The sequence below is a fragment of the Protopterus annectens genome, chromosome 11.part0, assembly GCF_019279795.1.
Source record: "Protopterus annectens isolate FY-2018-M chromosome 11.part0, PAN1.0, whole genome shotgun sequence".
In the NCBI taxonomy this organism is placed as follows: Eukaryota; Metazoa; Chordata; order Ceratodontiformes; family Protopteridae; genus Protopterus; species Protopterus annectens.
In genome coordinates, this window is record NC_056745.1 from 1110743339 (window position 1) to 1110770937 (window position 27599).

Genomic DNA, 27599 nt, shown 5'->3' on the forward strand with positions numbered 1-27599 from the left:
AGTGATGTAGATGCCCTGTGACATACCACGTCAGTAAGGTGGGCACAGCTTGAATGTAAAGACTATATAAAATTGTATACTTCCTGTTTCATGTCAGACAAAATTCTGTACTTGTATGTTTTTTGCCTCCTGGTGTACACTAGTAAACTTTTGAACCTGAACCTCCTGTGTATTGAACTCTTGATTTTATTTAACAGTTTGGTCCTTCTTAGCCAGAAATCCCTCAGACAGCTGCAGATCAGAGTCTACCAGTGGTCGAATATTGCGCAGGACAAGTTACCAAAACGGTTCTTCTTGGGTGAAAAAAACACCGACTGAATTGTCGTTTAAAGAGGCTGGCCACTTTCTGATCTGTGGCCGAAGAGCGGATCCTGGACGGCTCAATACCGGAGGCTCAGGTAGGAAGATGTTGCCTTTTTTCTGTTTTAGATCAGGGACTAGGTTACAGTAAATATTATTGTCAAGATTTGTTATGCAGCTCAGGGACAAAAGGAATTACTGCATATTTGGTCATAGATCAGGGTAACAGAATAAGGTAGGCAGTTATTCTAGATAAACTGTGAAAAGGAACTGAAAACTTGATATCACGTGATAAGAAGGGTTACGTAACATTTTCTTTTACCATGGGAAATCAGTGCACTAAAACATCGCGAGATCCGCCCCTAACCGAAGACGCAAAATACATGCAATCACAACGTTCCGATAATGTTAAATATTATACGAAATGGGTTAACAAATATGAATTTGATGGTAAATTAGATAAAACTTCGCTGGTTAAACTCCTTAAGCAACTTAAATCCGATGCGGGAGGTCAGGCAAAAAAGCAATGCCAATTAGGCATTCCTCAGGCACACAGTTGGATTGAGGAAGCAAATCGTAGAGAACAGAAGATTAAAAATTCGAAAACATTATTCTTAGACAAAGAAGATAATAACTTAGTAATAGCAACAGCTCCTCCTCCTCCCTTGCCCCCTCCCTTACCCTTTTCAGGATATGAAGCGAGTGGACAGGCTGGTCCGCCTCCACGTTATCCTGAAGTCTCAGCGAGACCACAACCATTTGTTAGAGATCCTATTGAAACTAGGTCCCGAGCACGTAAAATATGTGGGGACGCAGAATCATATCAAATACAGAGAAACCTACAGGATGAGAGTGAGGAAGAAATATGTCCACTTATAGAGGTCCCAAATCCTCAGGCAGGACAGGCAGGGCAAGACCCAACACTCTTAGTATATAGACCATGGACACCGGAGGATATCCGGAAAGCTACTGAGGGAATCCCCCATCCGAAAGTTAATTTTACGAAATTTTTAGAAGATTTACAAGGCATGAGGTTGAGTTACCACTTGAATGGGGAAGAAGTAGAAAAAGTAGTAAGACAAATTATAGGTCTAGATTGGCACATGATTTGTGGCACCTGGAATCCTCGTAATGCAGAGCTTAAACCACTCCCACATAGTGACACAGAATTAGACAACACTCCCACATAGTGACACAGAATTAGACAACAGAGTGAAAGGTCTTACAGACCGAATCTCTGAGAAATGGAAACCTATAGCAGACTGGACTTGCATTAATCAATGCATACAACAGGAAAATGAGACAATAGATGGGTACTATGTAGATTATTGGAGTGTTTTAATAATCATAGCGATATGACGGTTCCTGAAAACCAAACGGATGATTCCCCGTATGAACAACAATTAAAAAATGCATTTTTGAAAGGTTGCATTGCACCTATCAGTAGCTTCATTACGAAGCATATGATAGACCATCGAACAGGTAGGCTACAAGCCTTACTTGAATATGCTAGACATGCTGAAAGACATTTTAATAGCAAGAAGAAAAAGAAGGCGCAAGTCTTCACTGCTGAAGACGGAGCTGAAGTATTTGTGTTACAGTCAGGTAAAAAGGGCAAGAAAAATGCCCAGGGAAACAAACAATCTGACAAACGATCAGAAGATTTTGAGGAAAGGAAAAAGAGAGGTGAGTGCTTTAAGTGCGGAAAAAAGGGACATTTAGCAAGGGATTGTAAACAGAACAAAAAGGTAATTACAGAAGATAAGGGAGATGAGGACTGACTATATGATAGTGAAGATACACCATGCAAAAGTCAGAAATCATCAGGAGAAGTTAATAAACAGAGGACAAATATAAATGTGATAGAAGGAATAGAGGAAGTGCAAGTAGATATGGAAAATGAAGAAAGTGAAATTTTGGATTTAGCATTATTGAGCTTAGAGCTCTACTTAGCAGATACGAAACCGGAAGTTACACTTCTGGTGGAGGGAAGGGAAGTCAAATTCCTGTGTGACTCAGGAGCGTCACGGACCCTGATACACCTCTCCAAGTTACCAGAACATTCTGAATCACCTGATTATATACTAGTGAAAGCTGCAAATGGACAGCTATACAGGGAACCACTTTCCCATGATATAGCAATAACTGACCCTGTTTCAGGTATGACCAAAAGAAGTAAAATTGTTGTTTCTGCAAAGTGTCCAGTGAACCTATTGGGCAGGGACCTTATGCAGATATTTGGCATAGCAGTAGTTCCGACTGTGCAGGGTATGGAAGCACAGAGGCAAATGGATACTTTTGTAGTGCGATCGGAGGGTGAAACCTTTTACTGGTACAGCCAGGACCTAGTTACGACTGGTCCAGGGGCAGTAACTGAGGAACTGATGAACGTAGCCATCAGTAAAGCCCCCTCCCTCGACACTGATCGACAGCATTTGTTACACTGTACTCTATACTACTGTACTACGCCAGGACCTGATAGAGAGTATGAACAAGAATTGTTCAGAAATCGCGCAACTAGATTGGTTTTACGTCCTTTGTACTGGGATACTGAGGGGAACAGTGTAGTTAGCTGTTCATTACCTCAAGAATTCCTTGCATTATATAGATCAAATCGATTACCACATGTCAGCTTGACAAAGAACAAGAATGTAAAATGGGCAGACTTAGGAGAAAAGGTAACAAGATGGGAGAAACAGACTGACTTAGAATTGTCAGAACAGGGAATACAGAAGCAAAAGTTGAATTGGTTGACACAGACACATCCGGCTGTACACTTGCAATCTAGCAAGGACAGCTGATTAGCCTTTTTATTAGAAGAAGAAGAGAAAGCCTTAAGTAAAATACCAACAACTCTTTGGTCGACAGGCAAGTCAGATGTAGGACTTATTCGAACAGCAGGACCAGTTACAATCACACCAAAGTCGGCATTTAGACCACAGAAAAGACAATACCCCTTGAGAAAGAATGCAGAAATAGGAATCAAGCCTATAATAGCAGCATTACTCAAAGAAGGAGTACTGGTAGAATCTCCTGATTCACCATGTAATACACCCCTATTTCCTGTTAAAAAAGCAAATGGGGAATGGCGGATGGTTCAAGATTTACAAGCTGTAAACAATGCAGTGATACCCAGAGCACCCACGGTGCCAGACCCACATACTTTGTTAAACGATTTAAAACCGCAACAACAATATTTCTCTGTGGTGGATATCAGTAATGCTTTCTTTTCGATACCTATACATCCTGATAGTCAATATTGGTTTGCATTTACGTTTCAGGGTAAAAGGTATACTTATACTCGACTACCACAGGAATATTGTGAGAGCCCAACAATATTTGCACAAGAAATGGCTAGCAACCTGGCAGGGTTTACCCCACCAAGAGGTAGTCAAATTCTACTTTACGTAGATGACATCTTGCTAGCAGCCCCCACCCAGCAACAATGCAGGGAAGATACTGTAGCATTACTGAAATTCTTAGCAAAACAAGGACACAAAGTGAACAAAAATAAGTTACAACTCTGGAAAAAACAAGTTAGATACCTAGGATATGTGATATCCAAAGAAGGTAGGATATTAGACGAGGATAGAAAAACAGCAATTTTGCAAGCACCCAAACCAGCAACCAAGAAGGAAATTATGTCCTTCTTGGGGACAACTAATTTCTGTCGGAGTTGGATACCAAATTATGCTTTGGAATCTGCTCCACTGACTGACTTGATATATAAGACACCAATGGCAGCACAAGATATTTTACAATGGACACCCGAAGCAGAAACTGCTTTCTGCAGGTTGAAGCAGTTGATAGCTTCTTCATTAGTTTTAGGACTCCCAAATTATCACAAATGGTTCTTTCAGACCGTAGATTGCAAGCAAGGATATATGACATCAGTACTGATGCAACAACATGGGGATAAGCAATGCCCCATAGCCTATTATTCATCACAGTTAGACCCAGTGGCACGATCTTTGCCTCACTGTGTACAAGCGGTAGTTGCAGCTGCAATGGCAGTACAGGCTTTGGCCTCAGTGGTGTTGTTCCACCCTCTCACATTGAGAGTGCCTCATGCAGTCGCAATAATTTTACTGCAAGAAAAAGTAGCTTATCTTTCTCCTGCTAGACATCTTTCATGTATGACTATACTGCTGAGCCAACCTCATATGACAATTGAACGATGTACGACATTAAGTCCATCAACATTACTCCCAACCCCTGCGGATGGCACACCGCACAGCTGCCTGCAAGAGATTGAACAGTTAACCTTGCCTAGACAAGATCTCACAGATATGCCCTTGGATAATGCCGAGGTGACATATTACGTGGATGGCTCATGCAGAAGGGGCCCTACAGGAAAGAATCTAGTGGGGTATGCAGTAGTTACAGACACTGAAATTTTAGAAGCCCAATCCTTACCACATAACTTATCTGCACAAGCAGCAGAATTGATAGCTTTGACACGGGCATGTACTTTAGCAAAAGACAAATGTGTAAACATATATACTGATAGTCAGTATGCTTTCTCTACAGTACATGTATTTGCGCAACAATGGAAAAATAGCGGAATGATAACATCTAGTGGAAAACCAATTAATCATGCGCAATTTATTTTGGAATTATTAGAATCTATTCAGTTACCTACCAAAGTAGCTATTTGCAAATGTATAGCTCATACAAAACAACAGGATAGAATTTCAAAAGGCAATGCAAGAGCTGATGCAGCTGCAAAGCAAGCGGCCTCAGACTCAGAGACTTTACTTTAGATTGAGGAATTACAACCCTCTGAGATTTTAGATTTAGACATGTTGAAAACAATGCAGACGCTTACTACAAAAGCAGAAAAACAAAAATGGGAAAAACAAGGCGCAATTCTTGAAAATGGACTGTACATTTCCAAAGAGAAAAAAACGATATTGCCGTCTAATTTATTTAGATATGCAGCTTTGTTGAGCCATGGGCAGTGCCATGTCTCAACAGGGGGGATGGTACAGTTAGTAAACCGAATATTCCAAACATATGGATTCACAAACTACACAAAAAAATTTTGTGCAGCTTGTCATACTTGTAACAAGCACCATGCACAAGGGGCATTTAAACCTAAGCAAGGAAGTTTTCCTGTACCACCGTACCCGTTCCATACTATTTGTATGGATTTTATAGAATTAAATAAGTGTGAAGGGAAAAAATATTGTTTAGTCATTGTAGATATATTTTCTAAATGGGTAGAAGCTTTTCCAACTAAAAATCCGGATGCAGCAACAGTGACGAAAGCCCTGATAAAAGAAGTAATCCCTAGGTTTGGCATTCCGGAAAGGATTTATAGTGACAATGGTACACATTTCGTCAATCAGACAATTCAGCAACTTGGAAGATTTTTTGGAATCTCCTTGAAAAACCATTGTGCCTACCACCCACAGTCAGCAGGACTGGTGGAAAGGTACAATGGAACCCTTAAAAGTAAACTTAGGAAGTTAGTTGAAGAGACCCAAAATAATTGGATACACTGTCTGCCTTTAGCACTGCTGAGTATGAGAACGGTTCCAAATGTGAAGGGTTTGACTCCCTTTGAAATGTTTTTTGGGAGAGCATATTATGTGCCTCAGTGGAAAGCTCTCATGCCCGCAGAACAAGAGGCTGACAGTTCATTAGCTAGTTATATGAGGAAACTGTTAACAAATAAATCTGTTTTGCAGTTTAACTCTTTTTCAGATAAGGAAGAGACCAGACTAGTGGAAGCAGTTTTGGATCCCGGAACGTGGGTGTGACTGAAAGTAATGAAGAGGAAGAATTGGGCAAGTCCAAAGTGGGAAGGACCATACCAGGTACTGTTGGCAATGCCTACTGCAGTCAGAGTGGCTGAGAAGACGTCCTGGGTTCATTTGACACACTGCAAACTGGTAAAGAACTTTCAACTTGATAAAAACTTTGTGACTGATATACAACAAGGGCAAAATGGCCAAGAACAAAGCGAATAGAAATTTAGACCAACCCCAGAGATGTTGCATAATCATTTTGTTGAGTATACATTTATTGACTATAATTGTGACAATTTTCCTCTTGTTGTGGTTTTTCCTTCACTCAACCACACAAGTGAAAGTGGGAAGGCGTGACGAAACGTCTATAGACTGGCATCCAAATTTTAACACATACCTAGCTATGAAACGTGTATATGCAGAGACTATGAACATTTCGAATTGCTGGGTTTGTACAGCTATACCAACAGCATATGGAGGACTGATAATGTCCACTGTCCCTTTGGGGATAAATGAGACTTTGGAGAATTTACTTTTTGATACAGGAACTGTGAGATCACTGGACAAAATAGCTTTATTTTTACCTGTCACACAAAAGGGAATTGTATGTTTTTACAAAAATGACACTCTCCAGGTGGGCTGAGCAATTGTAATATAACAATATCTTATCGGTGTTATATTAAGACTAGTAATGGCAATATTCTTTGCAATACTAATTATGACTCATATTTGAACTCACTGAAAACAACCATAAATGAAATTCGCAAGAATCCTGTTTTATTTAAACAATTGTCAGTTATAGACCAGAAAATGTTTCATGCAGGGTTAATGCGTATTAGTACTAAAGTAGAAAACTGTTATTTTATTTGTGGGAAAAAAGCATATAAATGACTACCTGAGAATTGGTCCGGCAGTTGTTTTTTGGGTTATCTGGTTCCAGCTATAAGACATACTGCAGAATTACCTTTGGGAAAGATATGAAATGTGAGAGAAGCAGCTCGGAAACCTGGAGGTCCAGTCGAGAAACCTGTAAATCCAGTAGGACGGATCAAAGCTGGCTGGAAAGACCATAATAACGTAAAGGACAAAAGCAAATTGACTCATATGGACTTGAGTGACAGTGTTATATCTTGGGCAGGAATATTCCCAGCATATGGAGCAGTCAAATCAATCTGGGAGCTGAGGAAGCTGTCGAAACTTCTTGAAGTAATGAGTAATGCAACTTTCTCTGCCCTAGAACTGGTGACTGATGAACTGAATGCAATGAGAACTGTTGTGCTACAAAATCGAATGGCTCTTGACTTCACCATAGCGGCGAGAGGTGGTACGTGCGCGCTTATCAAAGAAGAATGCTGTGCATACATACCAGACAATAGGCATGAAATTAACAACCACCTAGAGGTAATTCAGCAAGTATCAGCCATGACTGAACCAGGCCCAAACCCACTGATGGACGTTTTCCAGAATCTATTCGGGGGGTGGGGTTCCATCCTAATGAATATTCTGATTGCTATTTGTGTGGGTATACTCCTAATAGGAGCATGTGTTTGTTGTGGAATTCCTTGTATGAAAAGATTAATCAAAGATTTTATTGACGTATCTGTTACTGAAACTTTGTACCAAGATATCGAGATTGAAAATTGATCTCAGATGAAACTTTTTCCGAAGTATAGATCAAATGACTCACCTAGCTGAAAATCCTTAGTGGAAGAGGTTAGGAGACGAAATGACATTATGCATACTTCAAAATAGAATAAAAAGAACTAGTAGGAGGGAAAATGCACAAAAAATAAAATAAAATGTTATGGCTCTGCCCAGCATCTGAGATGTCTAATTTTGTTTGAGGACCAGAATAAATTAACAGTATGCAAATAGCTATCATTATCTCCAGCTTATAAAGTTTGCTCAGTGTTAGAAAAATATGCATTTGAATATATGTGAAATGCTAGTTTAAAAGCAAAGTAGTATGTAATGCATTTTATTCTATTAATGATATAACAAAAAGGCTGAATTCATGTGCAATTGTAAGTAGTTTTGAAACTGCAGTGTGGCTTGTAGCAAGTTGACCTCTGACCCTGGCAACTGCCAGCTCAGCAAGTCTTAATGTTTATGCTTTTCACAAGTGATTATCTGCTGGGTCAGGAAATTAAATATGTGAAATAATGAAATCTTCTGCTCTTTCCTGCTGGGATGATTTGGCCTTGTATATGTGTTACTAAGATAACATGCAGCTGTTGGGAAAGTGTTACAGGGAACAAAGAAGTGTATTAAAAGACTGAATCTGCTATTGTATTCGGACTAGTTTGAAGCCTTGAAGAAGTAACTTTACAGAAAGATATTATGTCTGACCAGGTGGATAGCAAGGCCGTATTGTTGCCAGAGGAAAACTTTTTTAAAATATACAGCATCAGCATAAATCAATGAATAGAACATTGTAAGCTAGAGTGATGTAGATGCCCTGTGACATACCACGTCAGCAAGGTGGGCACAGCTTGAATGTAAAGACTATATAAAATTGTATACTTCCTGTTTCATGTCAGACAAAATTCTGTACTTGTACGTTTTTTGCCTCCTGGTGTACACTAGTAAACTTTTGAACCTGAACCTCCTGTGTATTGAACTCTTGATTTTATTTAACACTCAGATATAATGTTACATTCTTAAGCTCATTCTAGTTTAAATTAAACTCTTTACTTTTTCTACTTATTTATATTTCTTGCCAACAATCCTAAATACACTTGTGTATTGCTAACCTGGATGCATTTTCAGAGTTAACTGTATCAGCTCTTTTCACTTTAAAAGCACCCATAACAGTCCTTCTCTGGTACAACTCATTTCTGTCTTTCTGTTCCAAAACATGTACATTCTTTTGAAAATGCTTGACATCACCTTTACATGTCTTTCTAAAATGAGTATTTCTACCACAGAGTCTACAAAATGGATTAAAAGCAAGGCACTGTTTTATTCCATGCATATAGACACTATTAGTATATAGTATATATGATTCCATAGCCTTCACCATACCCATACTAATCAATAGATCCATTCAAGAAGCCACAGTCCCCAATATTTGGAAATCCTTCTTCACCATCCCTCTGCATAATGAGGGAAATTCCACTGACCCGTTTAACTACAGACCCATAGCCATTCTTTCCCCTTTATCAAAAACACTTGAAAAATGCACCCATAATCAGCTACTAAACTTTCTCCTTCAGGAAAACCTCCTTACACCCACTCAACATGGTTTTCAGCCATTCCGCAGCACAACCACTGCTCTCCTATGTTTTACACATAAAGTAGGAGAGGCTAGAGATAACAATCAACTTGTATCCTGTCTTTTCCTCGACCTCTCCAAAGCCTTTGACACTGTTTTTCACCCTATTCTTCCATCTAAGCTTGCTAACCTCAATCTCTCCCCTCCTTCAATTCAATGGTTCACTAGTTACCTTTCTAATAGGCAACAATCTGTCAGATGGCTCTCCTCTTGCTCCCCCTCTCTTCCCATCACATCTGGTGTGCCCCAAGTTTCCATCCTGGGTCCCCTCCTGTTTAACATTTTCAGAAATGATCTTCACACATCTTGCAAACAATCCTCCCTAATACAATAAGCATTTCCAATAACATCTCAAATCTCTATGTACTGACTCAAGACGCCTTTGTATCCACTGAAAAATGTCTGTCTGATAATCAGCTCATCTTAAACCTGAAAAAAAAACTCCTGCTGTTTCTCCCTCGCTCACTCGCTCAACATTAATCTACCTTTCTCATCACATCCTCCAATAAGACCACCATACAATTTGAGCCCCAGACTAAGCTCCTAGGTACCATCAAAGATGATGAGCTCAAATTTAACTTACATATCTTGCAAAACATAAAAACTAGCCACCAAAAACTAGGTCTCCTATACCGTAATAGAAAATTTCTAACTCCCAGTGCTAGACTCTCCATGGCTCAGGCTCTCCTCCTCCCCTCCCTCCTCTATGCCACCTAATCCTTAGTAACATAGAGGCTACAACCATGTCCAAACTCCAACAAACTTATTACAAAGTATCTAGATTTGCCACAAACCCCCCTCACAACTCTCACCACTGTATTGCACTCAATTCTCTACAATGGTTTGAATTCCCATAATTCCTTCTATCACAGTTACAAATCTTACACTCTATAGTATGCAAACCATCTTCCTGCCCAGCCCTCTCCTCCCTGGTATCCTCCTACACCCCTACACGTACTCTCTGCACCTCCAACCAACTACTCCTGGATATCTCCCAACCCAACAAAACTGTCGGTAAATTACTCTACAAATCCACCATAGCCCAAGCTTGGAACAAACTACCCTTTCACATAAGATCTATTTCCCATCCTAAACACCTCAAAAAGGAACTAAAACATTACCTTTTTAACACAAAAAGTTGTCCCTGTCAAACCTCTGCCTAATCCGCTACTATACTCTATGTCTTTTTTCACTCCTTCTACACTGACTTTCAAATGCAAAATCTCTTAACTTTTCCCCTTCATCATTTGTCCCACTCTGAGAATAAACCCCTATGGTCTATTACTCCTCCACATGTACATATGCACACACTGCTGGCTCTTCTATTTAATTCTCTCTTCTCTCTGTAATCTTTGGAAAACCCAACTGAATACCATGTCAATGTTTAAAAAAAAGAAAAATATATATTTTTGTTATCATGTTATAGTACTTATCTCTTCTGTATATTAGGAACTTATGTAATATAATTTCTCTTTATATGCCAGTAACATTTGTTCTGTAACTTGTCTGTACTGGAGCTTTTCTCCTCAGGTCTCCACTGAAAATGGGTTTTTAGCTCAGTTGGACTAACCCGGTTAACAAATGTCAAATAAATAAATAAAAGTAAATAAATAAATAAGGCTTGAATTTCAACTCTGTCATGCTTCCCATATACTTCATGGCTGTCTCCTTTTATATATTTCACTGCATTGGCTCTGCTTGACAGAGGATCAGTTAATTAATTAATGGGGCAGCGAAAGCCGACACACTCTGGCTAGGCTTATAAATGCCCTCGGGCAGATAGCCTAGTACCTACCTATGAACCTATTTTAGTGTTAAGATGTACTTATACTCTAGTTCTTGTGTTTCTTTTTTTTTGTTGTTTGTTTGTTTTTTTTGTAGTTTGGCTCACATTTTATCTTGCAGATTGGCAAAGAAGGAATACTGTTTGGCTAACAAAAAGACTAGAGAGCACTAGCAATGACAAAGAGCAAGGTGTCAAAGAAAATCTACCAGCTTCTGGAAAGTGACTCGTCAGGTGACATGAAGAAGCTCTATCAGCTTCCAAAAGTGGTAGGAGCAACAGGTCTTATAAAAAAGAATCTACAATCATATTAAGTATGTTGGGTGGCTGCGGTAGTGCAGCAGTTAGTGTTGCTGCCTCACAGCAAGAGGCTCTCCGGTTCGATCCTCGGCTGGGCTGCTTTCTGTGTGGAGTCTGCATGTCTTCCGTGTGGTTGCGTGGGTTTCCTCCGGGTGCTCCGGTTTCCTCCCACATCCCAAAGACATGCTGTAGGTGGATTGGATATTCTAAATTGGCCCTAGGGATGAGTGTGTGTATGTGTGTGCCTTCCATGGAAGGTTGGGTGCCTGGCTGGCAACTCGACACCGTAAAACTCCACTGCCAATCATGAAGAGATGGGTGAGCCACTGTGGCGATCCCTAACTGGGAAAAGCCGAAAGAAGAAGAAGAAGAATCATATTTAAGTATGTTACCAATACATGTAATTCTGTATGAATTGCAGAAGGAGTCATTACGGGCACATTGCAGGTGCTGTGAAGAGCACTTCTGGCTGACATCAAAGATCGAAACAATACTAATTTCATGAACTTTAAACATACTTTGACTCAGGAATGGGGTCCATTCCTGCCATGGTATTAGAAACCTAAAAGATTTGGAGAAATTAAAAAGTAGCAAGGCAATATCAGAAAGACAAAGAAGATAGTTTCAGATGGCATTCATAAGGGATGCCAGCAACAATCTTCTCACCAATCCAGAGAATGTCAAAGGTATTTGGAAGAAATACTTTGACAAGCTTCTGAATTAAGAAAACCCTACAGAAACTGCCACAAGCACAACTTATAATGAAAGAATGAGAACCTACACTAGAGGAAGTATGAAGTGCACAAAGGAAGATGAAGTCAACGATCATAGGATCATAGGAAGTTACTAGGCTAATGGCCCTAGGGCCCTTACAAGCCTAGCCAAGTTCTGCCCTTGTTTCCATGATCAGCACCTATTGCCCCTGTCCAACAGAGAGACACACAGGTGGAACCCCCAGGGTGTGTTTACAGTTATCCATCCAATCGTCCAGATTGCATTTGAAGACGCCCAAAGAGGTGCTCTGCTTTACATAATTACGAGTCTGTTCCACAGGTGTGGTAACTTCTGGGAGACAAATCTGTCCCTCCAGTAGGTTCTATTAATGTCACATAGCAGGTTAAGGTCATTAGAGTGAATAATCTGTGAGCCATTGGACTTACAGATATGCAGCATTTCTAGTAAAGCAGAGTCAGAGATTGCCTTATATGCAAAGCAGAGACCACCTCTGAGTAGTCTGTAAGAAATGGAATAAAGTCCCATGTCCTTTTTTTTTCTTCAGATGTCTCATGCTCCTCCTGTTTCTCCTTACATAGGGGACTCATTGTTCCATCATCAGATTTCAGCTGATCCACATAGAACAGATGCTGAAAACCTTGAATTCTTCTTGTGAGGAACCTTTGTAGTCTCTCCAATAGCTGTAGGTTCTTGGAAAGGTTCATACCAAAATGGGAGTTGCACTCAGTTATTGGCCTGATGAGGGAGGAGTACAGGGAGGTTATAACTTCTTTTTTTCTGGAGGCAATGCCCTTACTTATGAGATGAGCAATATAGAATGCCCTTCTTACCACTGTGGAGACATAGTGATCAAAGGTAAGGTTGCTGTCAACCTGTGTGCCCAGGCCTCTCACCATTGAGTGCATGCTTAGGGTGTTTGTATTGATGTGGTGGTTAGCCGGAGCATCACTCTTACTAAAAGGGATGATAACACATTTTTTTGCATTGAGTTAAGGCCATGACTTTGGCACCAATCATTTGTTTGCATAAGACCATCTTGTAGAATGTTGACATAATTTTGGGATTCTATGACTACTCCCAGTTTGCAGTCATCAGTAAACTTTGTCAGCCACAGACCTTTAGTTTTTGCTTGTACTTCAGAGAAATAGATTCCAAACAGTAGCGGTCCCAGGACTGATTCCTATGGAACACCACTGTTTACGGGTCTGCTGTTGGAGATGAATTCTCCTATTTTGACTGTATGGGTTCTATCGGTGAGCCAGTTATCGACCCACCTAACAATATAAGGGTTGATACCTAGCTGGGTGAGTTTGTCAATAATGCCTGAATGAGGAATAGTGTCAAAAGCCTTGGCCAATTCCAGGTAGGCTGCATGCACAGTTTTCCCTTCACCCAGGGCTCTGGTGACTGTCTTGAAGAAGTCCATCAGGTTTAACAGGCATGATCTCCAAACTGAATAGGGTCAAGTGTTTTGAGATTACCTATATCTTTTTTGATAAGCTCCATGATGATTCACTCCATGGCCTAGCAGATAAGGCTAGTCAGGTTAATAGGTCTATAGTTCTTTGGGTCAATGGGAGCACCACCTTTGTGCAAGAGGATAATGGTGTCTGTTTTCCATTCAGCTGGGATGAAGATAGTGCTTAGACTATGATTGAAAAGAGTACCCAATAGTGTTGCTAGTTCTTGTTGGAGCCCATGTAGGATGCAGCCTGAGATGTTATCAGGTCCCACAGATGCTGTGTTTTTGGCCATAGGGAGAGTGTATACAACCTGCTCTCTAGAGATGCAAGGTTGGGGAATGGGTACAAGGAATGTCATAGGGTATGTGTGTTGGGGATAGGGGAGTGAAGTTTTCACAGAACCTGTCAGTTAACAGGTTTGCAATGCCTACAGGCTCAGTGTATGTGATATCATTAACTACCAGTTCATCATAAATCTGGGTCTTACCTTATAGGCTATGGATGTAACTAAAGAACTCCTTATGCTTGTCTTTAGTTGAGGACACTAATTTGAATTCACAGTTTGCTTTGGAGGACTTCACAAGAAGTCTTATTTGCTTGTTTAAGCTAAGAAGGGAGTGTTTCCAGTTTAGGGCATGCTCCCTCTTACTTTTGGACAACAATTTCTTCCTCTTGTTGTAAAGCCTGTTAATGGCAGTTGTTCACCAGGCAGGTTTGCTCTTCCTTGAAGAGTTTGTTTTGGTCCTATCAGCAACGGTTGCGTCAGTGCAGTTATACCAGGAGTTTGTAAAAAGCATTGGTGTAGGATTTGGTCTAGTTGCCAGTTCCATCTGAGGGGGGAGGTGCAGTGAAGCTATTTATACCATCCCTTAGAAGGATATAATCTGCTTTGAAAAAGTTTGTTAGTTTAGTTACTGCTGGGGGGTGTCAGGTATGATAGCTACTTCGAAGGAGACTGATTTGTGGTCAGATCTGACAAGGGAACACCTCACAGAAGGGTGCTACAGAGAACCCCATATTGGTAAGCACCAGATTCAGGATGTTGGCACCCCTAGTTGGGTTGTCCACCAGCTGGTCCATGGCATTGGAGTTAATGAATTTGAGGAACCTTTGGGCAAGTGAGGTTGAGCACGAGTAATTTACCCAGTTAATGGAGGGATAATTAATATTGCCCAGAACCATGGTATTCAGACATATCTTGATGGATTCTGGTAGATCCAAGTAGGTATAGTGGGTGTCCCGATTCATGGAGGGGGTCCTATAGCTAGCAATGACTTGAATAGATGTCCTACCAACAGTTAGTTGCACTTCAAGTGTCTCCATGGAATCATACTGTTTAATCAATCTAGAGGTGTATTTATCTTTAATGAATATTGATACACCACCTCCTTTAGTATTCACTCCTTCCATTCATGGTCTGAACATGTGATAGGAGATGTAACCCAGTATGGCTGAGGTGCTCTCCACAATCTTGAATCAGGTCTCCATCACTGCACAGATGTCAGTGTCTTCCAATGTGAGGACTGCTTCCAGTGAGTGCAATTTCATGCTAAGACTCCTAGCATTTAGCAGCATACAGTTGAGGTTGTTTTTTGATGAAGTTTTTAGGTTGGAAATTTTGTTCTTATGACATTGCCTAAAAAAAAGCTCTATGGGGGTTGCAAGAGCCTTTGCCAGTAGCCAAAATCCCAGGAGTGAAATATGAAGACCATCTCTGGCAAAGCATCGAGGTATACTAATCATGTCATCCCAGCCTGACAGAAACAGGATCCCCTTAGAATGACACCAGAAACTCAGCCAGTTATTGAAGTCAATGATTTTCTGTTTATATTGTGGTATCATCCTAGGCGAGGGTAATGTGCTGCCCAAGGCTAGGGACATACCTGTCTGTGACACATAATCAGAGAGCTCAATCATGTCTCTCTTCATGTAGTCCAGGGAGGTACATGTCAAGTCGTTCGCACCAACGTGTACTATGACTGAATCATAACAGTACTTGATGTTAGGTGACCTGAGTGCCTGCATGATCTGATTAATCCTGGCACCAGAAAGGCAGCTAAATGTGACTTTCTCCTCATTCAGCATAGTGAGGGGGATGTCCGTGTGTCTCACTATACAGTCTCCTATGACTAAGATATTTGGAGTGGATGTGCATTGCCTTATGGGATTTAATGGTGAGACACTTGAGCTTGTGTCATTATGTGTATTGTGTGTTTTGGGTGGTATGCTTGGTTTAGTATGTATGTGTTTTGGACGCATCTGGTGTTTAGGCAGATTTTTTGTGAGTACCTCTGCATATGTTGATCTATGTGTATACTGTGTGTGTCATGAGTAGGAGTTGTGGTAGGTGGGCTGACAGCCCACTCTGCATTGCTGTCTATTGCATGAGAGAGCTGTGATTCCAGATTCATAATATAGGTGCATCTCTCACAAATAGTACAGGAATGATTTAGATGTAGGGGGTTGTCAGAGTGCATGAGGCAGTTGCTATACTGCCTCAGCAGATCCATGTCAACCAGGCTGGTAGGAGAAAAGGAGGGAAACTGACACTTCATGGTCCCAGGAATAATCTTGGTCTGGCTATCACAGTTGAAGAGTGAATACAGCAGGGGCAGGTATTAGTAAGTTTAGGCGTGAAGAGCTCTGGTTTAGGTAATATTTGTGAGGCTGGAGAGTAGGTGTCTGTAACCAGCAATCCCTATTTGGAGTAGTGTGTGATGCTGCTCAATGTGCAAACAGATGCAGACAAGCACAAACCAGTTTAAACACAGGCTTTTTAAAGCAGAAAAACAGGAAACAGTCAAAGTTCAAATAACTCAATCGAAATCAAATGGATTTACATTATGGCCAAGTTTGTCAGTGTTAGTGGTGAAAAAGGTAGTGTACTCACCTTTGGTGTGAAAGGCTGTGGGTTCTATTCTCACACCAGGTAGATAGACCGTTGATACTGTAGTGTAGCATAAGGGGGTGCTGCACTCCTGAGTGTTCTGTCCTTCAGATGAGATGCTAAACAAAGGCCCCATCTGCTTGAGTTGCTGATAGCTCAGGTAGATGTAAAAAATCTCATCACATGTACTGAAAAGAAGAGGGAAGCTCCCTGATGCCCTGGACAAATTTCCCTTAGTAGTACAAATACCACCTTGGATCTCTCCTGAAAAAAAGAAGTTACTAGAGTAATGAGAATAACCTGGTCAACAAAGGATAAATAAATTATTAATTCTGTATTAAAACACCATTATTCCTTCATTTTCTCATACCTGCTCAGGGTTACTATGGCACCAAAGCTTATACCATCAGGTAATGCAAGTAAGGCACGTAACTAATCCTGGACAGTACACCCATCAACTGCAAAAGACACACATGACCTAACATACACAGTTGCATAGATTTTCATAATATCTGCAAACAAATAGATCCTATAGTGTTTAATTCCAGTTACACTGCACACTGCACTGAACGATGCATCTTACTAGACAACTATAACAATAATTATAACTAGCTGAGTGAAAAAATACAACATTTTCCCATTAGTATATTCTTATTATAAAAATGAAAACATTGGCGTTCTAGGAAGTTTTTCCCAATCTACTTTTATCTTGGTGTTCCAGAAATTTGAAAAAGTACTATAAGAATGAAAGTAAAAGGAATAGCATTAGAGAAGAGACTGAGGGACTGAATAGTGGATGTTGGCTTTCTAAATGGAAAGACATGAGGTTGGAGTACTAACCTCTGACATATAAGCTTCACTGTTTTCCTTTCAAAAACTAGACATGAGACTTTTTTTACTTGTGGGGGTTTCTCTAGAAATTAAAAATAGTTCTCTGAAATCCTGTTAACCTTACTGTGAAACTGTACAGCAGAATATTAAAACTGCATCATTACCTGTGGAAAGAGACATCAGACGTACATTTATGTTGAGAAAGTCATCCTCCAACTAATGAGGTTTTAGAAATGGATTTAAAGGTTTTGCTACACGGTGCAATAAATAAAGACAGGGTTACACTTTACAGTGTGAATACAATGAAATTGCCTTGCCAGACTCAAGGTGTTAAAAGCACTTCATTGCTGGATGAAGAGCATACTAACGTGACTCTACTGTCTTCCTGCTGATGGCAATTTACAGTAATATTTCATAGGAAATAACCTAACTGTTTGATTTAGATTTGGATGTGAAATATACCATCAGCTTCTATGACTGTTTCAGGAATTTAACAGTATTCCACCTGAAGAACTGATTTTCCAGGGCCATGTTCAGGCATACATAACTAGCCAAAGAAACCAAACAGAAAACAGAAAGGAGATGTCAATGTACAAAGTTGCAAACTCTTTGGAATTAACCAAACGTAGGAAAGATTTCAACAGTCTAAGCAGACACAAGCAACTCACTCCTTTTTTTCAAAAAATCATTACCTTTTGAACTACTGCTCAGTACAATTTGAAAAGCGTATCAAAACAATGGTTGCAAATTTGAGTTTTTGCTTTTGCATAAAATGGGAATTTCTCTGGTAAGCATCTCCTTGCCAACATGCATCCTCTTGGAGGCACTCCTCTCATGAACTTAGAGCCTCAGCGAGACAGCTAATTACCATTCCCAGATCAAAAATTAGGTTTCATGACTTAAAGATTTCTCTGTTTGGAGTTAAACAGTGAAATTGCCTTTTTCAAATTGGCGCTGCATTTCCAACAGAGCTATGTAATTCCATGGTAAAATCTACCTTCAGAAATATTAGCTCTGCAACTGTGGCATCAGTTAACCACTCATTACAGTTTATCAAGTCTTCTATATTTAATTCTCATTTATCCCTTCATAATTCTGCCAAGAATTTAAAAAGACATGCAGGTAGGCGCATGCCAGTGTGGGTGTGCCTTCTCTAAAGGTTGGGCACCGGGCTTGCAACTCAACACCATAAAAATGACTGTCAGTCATAAGCAGACAGGAGTTCCGCTGTGGCAACCCCTAACCCCTAAAAAGCCAAAAGAAAGAATTCTGCCAAGATATGTCATATATATTCGCACTATACTTTTTTCCAACTTTCATTTTTTTTTTTTGACTAGCTTGTACTTCAGCATCAGTTGTGAAAGTAATATGTATATGCATTCAGGCATCTGTAATTTAATTCTGTGCTACCTGGTCTACCTGTTATAGGATTATGTGCATTTCTATTTGCATCTTCAACTGTAGCTTCTTACTCATTAAATTGTCATATGTCAATGACTTATTTCTGGAGTTTCTTTATCTCTTGGATTCTACTTCCAATAAATAAATTAAATAAATAAGACAGACAACTAATCAGATATGAGTCTGCTTGTACATAAATAAAACAGTGGAAAAAATAAGACCCTTTATTATCTGTTATTACCTAATCTAGTTATTATGGAAATTTCATGACAGTGAGCTGTGTAGGTGTTTTCTTGACCAGATATGTGATGGGGAGATGATGTCATTAAGCACAAATTTCACTGTAAACATGTCAAGTGCTCATGCAAATCAGAAAAGACAGATTTCTGAAGAGGAGAAAAGGAGTACAAAAATAAATATAGCAATGTGACCACCATGACACAGAAATGGTTTCCATAACTGTGCCCAAACAGCCCACGTGCAACACAGGGCCCAGGAGCTAAAGCAGCCTGCTGAGCAGAGGTGACACTACTAAAGTCATCTTATCTATTCTGTATGAAGGATATGGTGGAGTCCTACTGCAGAAGCATATCAAATGGAACATTGAGCATTACGAGTCCACAGCACTCATGCACTCTAACTAAAAGACATAGGACCTGTAGAACCATGAGTCAACACAAGCTTCCAAACTGCAATCAACGCATCCCACCTGAATGCTAAAAGGGGGGAGCAGTCGAGCAAACAAGTAAGGAAAACCTTAAGTTCCTCATTTTTTCCTCTAGTCTGGGCAATAGGACTGATGAATGCAAAATGAAAGAAAAAACAATACAAAATAAGACTGTTTCAGAAGTAGACACATAGCTTGCCAGAAGGCTTTTTCTGTGATAAAGATGCAGAGGGAAAAATAAAGCTAGTCACAGAGTCCTAAAGAAGAAATGCAGTGAATGAGTAAAAATAAAAATAAATAAATATTGCACTGCTTCAAATATTAAGAGATTGTATAGAAAAGAAATGTTAGAATATCTTATTTTAACTTGTGACAATAGTATAATTATTAACGTATGAGCAGTATGCCATTGGGGAGAGCTGACAGAGTTGAATAACCTGTCAGCAAACATCAAGACAGAAAGGATTACTGGATTTTTTGGTATGGAATTGGATAACATATGAGGCAATACTGTATGCTTAGTACTATGTCTTTTTGAGCTACAACAGCAAAGAACTACATGGCATTTTGGGATTTCATTAAGAGATTTTAAAACTAGGTTGACCGACCTTGAATTAGAATGTTGTGAATGAAATGTATGCTTGTTTTTGTTTTTCATTAAAAGTGAAAGTACAGTTGTGTAAAATTTTACCATAATGGTAGATGTCCTCCTCTTCACTGTTGCAGTATTCATTACACTAGGGATCCCTTGCAAAGGGCGGCCTGACTTCCAGCCAGTATACCAAAGCCTTTAGGTTGCGTTAAGGTATGCAGTACATCACACATATGCTCTTTGCATAGCATAGGGAAAAAAGGTGACGTCTGGATGTGTCATCCTCAGAACTTAGAGCCTCGGTAGGAATGCCAGTCCAAGGAAAAAAAGGTAATCAGTACATCCAGAAGAGAAATCAACTATGGGGTGGAGGTTGGGAGTGAATACTGCAACAGTGAAGAGAAAGACATCTACCATTATGGTAAGATTTTACACAACTGTACTATGTCCTTCCATTTCACTGTTGCAGTATTCATTACACTAGGGAGGGTGCCAAAGCTCAGGAAGCAGAGAGGGAGGTGGAGGGACCAGCAGAGCTCTCTAGGACACCATGAAGGATGGACCTAGCAAAACCAGATATAGCTCTGGAAATTCCATCTAACGTGCAGTACTTGGAAAATGTATGCACAGAGGACCATGTAGTTGCCTCAGGAATAGAGTTAGTATCCAAACCCTTGAAAAAAAAAAGCACCAGAAGAAGCCACAGCTATAGTAGCATGAGCCTTAACAGAAGAAGGAAGGATCTTACCATCAAAGGAATAACAAAAAGAAATGGATTTAGAAATCTGAAAAGAAATAGTTTGCTCAGACACAGCCAATCATAAGGTCCTAGGATGAAAGGAAAGAAACAGCTGATCAGAATTATGACAGAGTTAGTCTTAGCCAAATAAAATTGGAGTTGTCTATGCACATTCAATGAGTGCGGCACCTTCACACTGGCAGATTGCAGAGAAGGGAAATAAATGAGCAAATGAACAGACTGATTAAGAGACAACTCATTCACCACCTTGGGCATAAAAGAGAGATTAGCACGAAGGGACATCCTGTCCTTATGAAACACCAAAAAAGAAGGACACGCCATAAGGGCTTGAAGCTCAGACACCCATTTGGCAGAAGAAAAGGCTAACAAAAGTACAGTCTTCCAAGAGCAATACTGCAAGGAAGCTGAGGCTGCAGGCTCAAAATAAGCTTGGGTCAATTCTTCTAAAACCAAATTAGGATCCTAGGGAGGAGGAACAGGCTTCCTGGGAGGCCTAATATGAAGGACACCTTTAAGGAATTGTTTAACTTCAAATCTAGAAGGTAAAGGAGATAATAAAGGCAGACAAGCAGAAATAGCTGGTAAGTGGGCCTTAATAGAAGAATAAGCCAACCCTGCACTGAGCAATTCACACAGGTAAGAAAGAACCAAAGGAACATCCACAGAAAGTAGATCCAGGCTACAAGAAAGACACCAAACAGAAAACGTCTTACATTTGGATGCATAGGAGTTCCTAGTAGTGGGTATCCTGGCCTCCTGCAGGACCCTAAGAACATCCTCAGAAAAAATGGTGTCTATGTGGAATCAAAATTCTATCACCCACAATGCCATTTGAACAGTGTACAGGTGGGGATGGATGAGAGATCCTTTGTCTTGTGTGAGTAGGTCCACCCTGTGAGGTAGGTTGTGATGACTGCCCTTGGCTAAATATAGAAGAAGAAGAAGAAACCAGTAATGTCTCAGCGAAAGGGGAGTCACCAAAAAGACTTTGGGGGCATCCTGTTGAATTTTGGAGAGGACTTTTGGAATGGGGGAAGGAGAAGGAAAGTATAAAGAAACATCCCCTTCCAAGAAAAAGAGAGGGCATCCACCTTCCAAACCAGAGGATCGGGGTCTCTGGCACAAAATACAGGAAGTTGTTGTTCAGAGGGGAGGCAAAAAAGATCCATTTTTAGGGAGCACCCCACTGAAAGAAAATGTCCATAAACACATCCCTGTGTAGCATCCATTCATGGGATTGAGGTCTGGACCTGCTCAGAGAGTCTGCCACAATGTTTTGACCAGAAGGAATGTACACTTCCTGAAGAGTCACTTCCTAGCTAGTTCCCACACTAGGACTGCCAACCGGCAAAGAAGATAAGACCTTGTCCCACCATGTTTGTTGACATACCACATCACTATGGTATTGTCTGTAAATGGGTCTACTTCATTTGACCTAACTTTCATTTGCCCGACAACCATTTCCCTGACCCCAACTGACTGAAAGCTCATTTGCCCGAAAACTCATTTCATATGATATTGTTAACTTTTGATGAAATATTGCTTAGTAAAAGAAAAGTAAGTGGGGGGCTTCACCCCCCACACCCCCCCATCACACCCCCCTACCTATATATTCTAACTCCAGGGTCGCACTACAGTGGGGAGGGGGGCATATTCCATTTTCTTGCTAATACTAGTTGTCAGTCAAATGAGTTTTCGGGCAAATGAGCTTTCAGTCAAATGGGGTCAGGAAACCGAGTGTCGGGCAAATGAAAGTTAGGTCAAATGAAGTAGACCCCTGTAAACACCTTGAGAGGTCCTTCCTGGGGAGAAAAGAGGATGAAAGGCCTGAGGAGACAGCAGAAGAGCTCTCATCCACTTGATGTTGATGTGGTCTTTCTGTTGAAGAGGCGAACAGACTCCCTGCACCTTTAGGGAGCCAAAATATGCTCCCCATCCCACAAGTGAGGTGTCTGTAAACAGCTTCTGAGAGGAAAGAGGTGGATGAAAAGGGAGCCCTGGATTGAGAGTCAACTGCTGAATCACCACTGGAGTTCCTGCTTGAGACAAGGGAGAAGAGGAGCTAAGAAATCGAGGGGATGAGAATGCTGAAGCCAAACTGACTTTAGAAACTTTTCTCATGTGTTGTTTGGCAAAAGGGGGCATAGGAATAGTGGAAACTATGAACCCCAGAGCTCTCAGAAATTTCCTTGCTGTTATAGACGTCAGAGAAAGAAGGGACTAAAAACAGGAAATGAGAGTTAGGGCCTTTGGAGGAGGCAGGGATGCCAACATAAAATCAATCTGGATCCTGCACCCCAGAAAGACATGATCCTGAGAAGAAGTCAGAAAGGACTTTTTGAGAATTACAGTGAACCTCAGGCTCTGCAGAAGGAAGATTGCAAAGTAAAGATTTTGCAGCAAGATCTCTGTAAAGGATGCCTTAAAAAGGAGGTTGTCCAAGTAGGGAAAGAAGTTAAAGATTTTGCAACAAGATCCCTGTAAAGGATGCCTGAAAAAGGAGGTTGTCCAAGCAGGGAAAGATGTGGATCCCCCTTGCAAAAAGCAATCACAGGAGCAAGGCATTTGGTGAATATCCTTGGAGCAGTAAAAAGGGCAAAGGGCAAAGCAGAGAACTGAAAATGCCAGGAAGTAACACAGAAACATAAAATCTTCCTAAAAGTGGGATTACTTGGATATGGAGATAAGCATCCTGGAGATCCAGAGACTGAGGAAGCTCAAAGCCTGAGGAAGGGACAACATTCAAAAAGAGGGAACATTCAAAATAGTATTTAGATGAAAGAGAGCTCTAAAATTGGTCTCTAAGTACCCTCTTTCCTGGGTACAAGGAACATTCTGGTGTAAACCCCCCACTTTGGGAAACTGAAATGTCTTGACTAGCACTCTGAGTCAAAAGATCCTGAAGCACCCCTGGAAAGAAGGACAGCTGTTCCTGAGGGGGCTGAGAAATTCCCATAAAAGGGGAAAGAGCTTCCCAGACCATAAAATACCCTTGGCGGGTAATGGACAGAACCCGGGAGTCCTGAGTAATCTTTAACCAAACAGGGAGAGATAGAGAAAGACAAAGAGAAAGAGGAATGTGGTTGGGAAGAATAGGATAGTCAGATAGGCACCAGATTTACCAGGAAAAGGAGACTTTGGTGGCACAGAAGCTGAGTAGCTTTAGCAGGAGCAGCCCACTTCCCACCTTTCTTGCCCTTGGGACGAGGGTGAGATTGCCTACGAACAAAGGATGGCTTATTGCGGTAATTTCTCTGAAACTTAGGTACAGGAGAAACAAAAACAAGTTTAAGTTCCTGTAAAGCCTTGCCCTTATCCTGAAAGGACTTAAATCAGCAACAGCTTCGCCAAACAAGTGTTTATTATCCAGAGGAGCATCCATCAACTTAGCCTTACCATCATCAGGCAAAGGTTGAAGCTGAAGCCAAGAATATTTCCTCATCACAGACCCAAAGGCAGCTGCCCTACAGGAAGATCTGCTGCATCCTTACTACACTTGATAGAATGACAGGCCACTTGGGAGGAGTTCCCTTACAGTGAAAGGGTAGAAGTCTTCCCTTCATAGTCTGGAAGATCAGAAATTATGTGACAGGCCTGAGAAAGAAGAGCCAACATGTACCTGGACACATGGGTCTGATAATTGACAGCATTTGTCCTACGATTGATGACAACGCTGTGTTGTTCTTGTGGAATCTGCACTTAAAAGTGAAGTTATGAGCATAGGATTGAGCCATCCTTCACATGAAATGTGTCCTGAATTCCATATCCTCTGCAGTAAGTGACGCTTCCCCTACAGAGGATTTAGCATTCTACCAACAGCGCCTGGATATTTACCACCCAAAGAAAGAGAACACAGACCCACCTGGCTGAATGACATTTTTTCAATACCCTCTGCAGTAAGTGATGCCACCTCTACAGAGGATTTAGCCTTCTACCAACAGCGCCCAGGTTTTTACCACCCAAAGAAGGAGAACACAGACACACCTAAGTGATATTTTTCCATACCCTCTGCAGTAAGTGTTGCTGCCCCTACAGAAGATTTAGCCTTCTACCAAGAGTGCCCAGGTTTTTACCACCCAAAGAAAGAGGACACAGACCCACCTGAGTGATATTTTGCCATACCTTCTGCAGTAAGTGACGCAGCCCCTACAAAGGAGTTATTCCTCTACCAACAGCGCCTGGGTTTTTACCACCGAAAGAAAGAGAACACAGACCCACCTTAGTGATATTTTGCATGTCTCCCTTATTTTAAGCAGTTATACTTCTAACAGGCTAGCTATAAGAAAGCATGCTGCTAGGGACCCTCGGGCACCTCTACTGAGTCACTTTGTTTTGCCTCACTTACTATAAGCTCTACACCCTTAACCAGTTTCCATAAGGTCAACATTCTAAATAACTGTAGACATTAATATTTAGGTAGCCCTGCATAATCACACAACATAATTTCAGCTACTTCCTGACACTGATAGACTCAGCTGTCCCCCGCCAGTCTTTCTGCACTCTAACTTCCTAGCCCACTTTCCCCTCCTGGTATTCAACTCCCTCTACCCTACTATATTTACCTGCTGTGTCCAGGTTGAAGATAGTTTTTCTGTTGATTGGTTCACTAAATTCTGGTGCTTCCTGCTCCGGGCTCACTCCACTCCCCTACCCTACCCCCATTTCTATCCTCCCTGCCCTCACTACATTTATACCTAGCCTAATCACACCCCCTCCCCTTCAGCCTATTCTCAACTGACACCTATTCAACTTGCCCAACTCCACCCTCTTCTTCACTTAGTACTAACACTCCCCCCCTTCAATCCACTCTATCCCTCCTTCTTAGCTGTAAAACACACCTCTTTACCCCCATCATGCATTTCTACTGCTCCCTATTAGCCAGCTTAGTTCTACTCTACTTTCTTTACCTAACCTATAGTGATACCTCCCTCAACTCCTGCCACATCAAACTCTATCACTCACCAACACTTCCTCTATGCTCCCATCTCCACCACACCCACACTTACACCAACATTAGCCCACAACGTAACTCCACCGCTCTTCACCAGCCTGCGAAACACATACACACTTGCTACCTCAAGTCTCCTATACTCAGATATCACAAATTAATTACCAAACTTAGAAATCTCCTATTGCACTCTCTAAAACAAATTAAACTCCATGCTGACATTCATCCCAACCCTGGTCCTGGCAACAACCTCTCACCCTGCCATCTATCATCCCCACCTGTCACCCCAACATATCCTGTTCAATCAACTAAACACTCCCACCTCTATCCATCTCTAACACCTCTAATTCTGACTAGCTCTTTACCAACTTCAATCTCCACAGCATATTAAAAAAGCTAGTGAATTTCATGCTGCCCTAGCTACCTACTCACCAGACATAGCTGTGATTACTGAAATGTGGTTAAAGCCCCACATCAAAGACTTAGAAGTTACCACAACTGGATATAACATCATTAGACGAGACAGACTGAACAAAAGAGGTGGTGGAGTTGCCATTATGTTCAAAAAACACTCTCAAGGTTGTACCACTAAGCTGTGCTCCTCCTGACCTGCCCATCTCCGAAATCCTAATGACTCAACTTGAAATTAACCCCTATAATTAATAGTTATCATAGCCACCTACCTCCCACCTGGCAATAACCTCCATACCATTGAAAGTCTTCTCTCTTGGGCATCTAGCAAGTTCAACCAAGAAACTATCATTCTTGGTGACTTCAACCTAGATTGGCACTCCTGTTCATCCAACAACCCCTCTAACTTCCTAAACCTATGAAATTTCATAACCTGTCCAACCAGTATAGACCAGCGTACCAAATGATACTCGGCTGGATATTGATCAATAAACCCAACCTTGGTTACCTAGCAGGCTGTCTACCAGACTCCCTCAGTGACCATACTCCTACTTTCCTATACAGAAAACGTGTCCATTCCCAATGCAGCATTTATTTATTTAACATTTGTTTACCAGGAATGTCTGACTTGGAACAAAGCCAATTTTCAGTGGAGGTCCAGGGAGAAATGCTCCAGATGCATGTCTTTTTGAACATTTTGTACAAATGCATCCATAGCAAAAAAATGTCTCCCCCTCCTCATTGAATCACTTACTTCAACAATGCAACTGTGCACCACTTAAAAACCTCCAACTAGACCTAGCTGTTCAGCAGTTCAACAATGCCTTCCTTAGTATACTCAATAATCTCGCTCTCACAAGAAAAGTCCATCCAAAAGCCAAACATCTACCCTGGCTAACCACAGACACCAAACTGCTACTAAAATGCAGAGACAAAGCCTGGGCAGCATACCACTCTACCAGAGACAAAACAAACCTGTCTACATATCAGCAGCTAAGAAGTCAAGCTAAAAAACAAATACAGAAAGATAAACAAGATTATTCCCTGACCTGTCAAAAGACACACCTAAACAACTCTCGAAAGTTCTGTAAAAGCATTAATTATCTCCTAAGCCCTGGTCACTCCTCTACCCCTGCCCCAGTCACCCCAAATAATACTCACCCTATTGCTACTCAATTCAACTCTCATTTTGTATATACTATAACCATTCTGCTAAATGACCAACCTAACAAACCTTTTACCCTCCCCTCTCCTTCTCCTGATTATCCCTACCCCTTCACTTTCACCCCCATCCAAACCAGTTACATAAAAACACACCTATCCAAGCTAAAACACTGCTGTCTCACAGCTAACTTACTGCCAAATTAATTTTTTTTAATCGCCGCTCCTTCCATTGTTTACTGTATATCTATTCTGATTAATAGATCAATTTCAGAACAATATGTCCCAACTCTATGGAAAATATCCCATATCATTCCCCTTCACAAAGGTGGT

At 41.0% G+C, this 27599-nt stretch overlaps 1 protein-coding gene across 1 annotated transcript in view; it reads left to right on the forward strand.

Moving 5' to 3' along the window:
- Window positions 1–27599, forward strand: part of LOC122815716 (sodium- and chloride-dependent GABA transporter 2-like) — a 925986-nt gene that overhangs the window by 597020 nt on the left and 301367 nt on the right. The window lies entirely within an intron of this gene.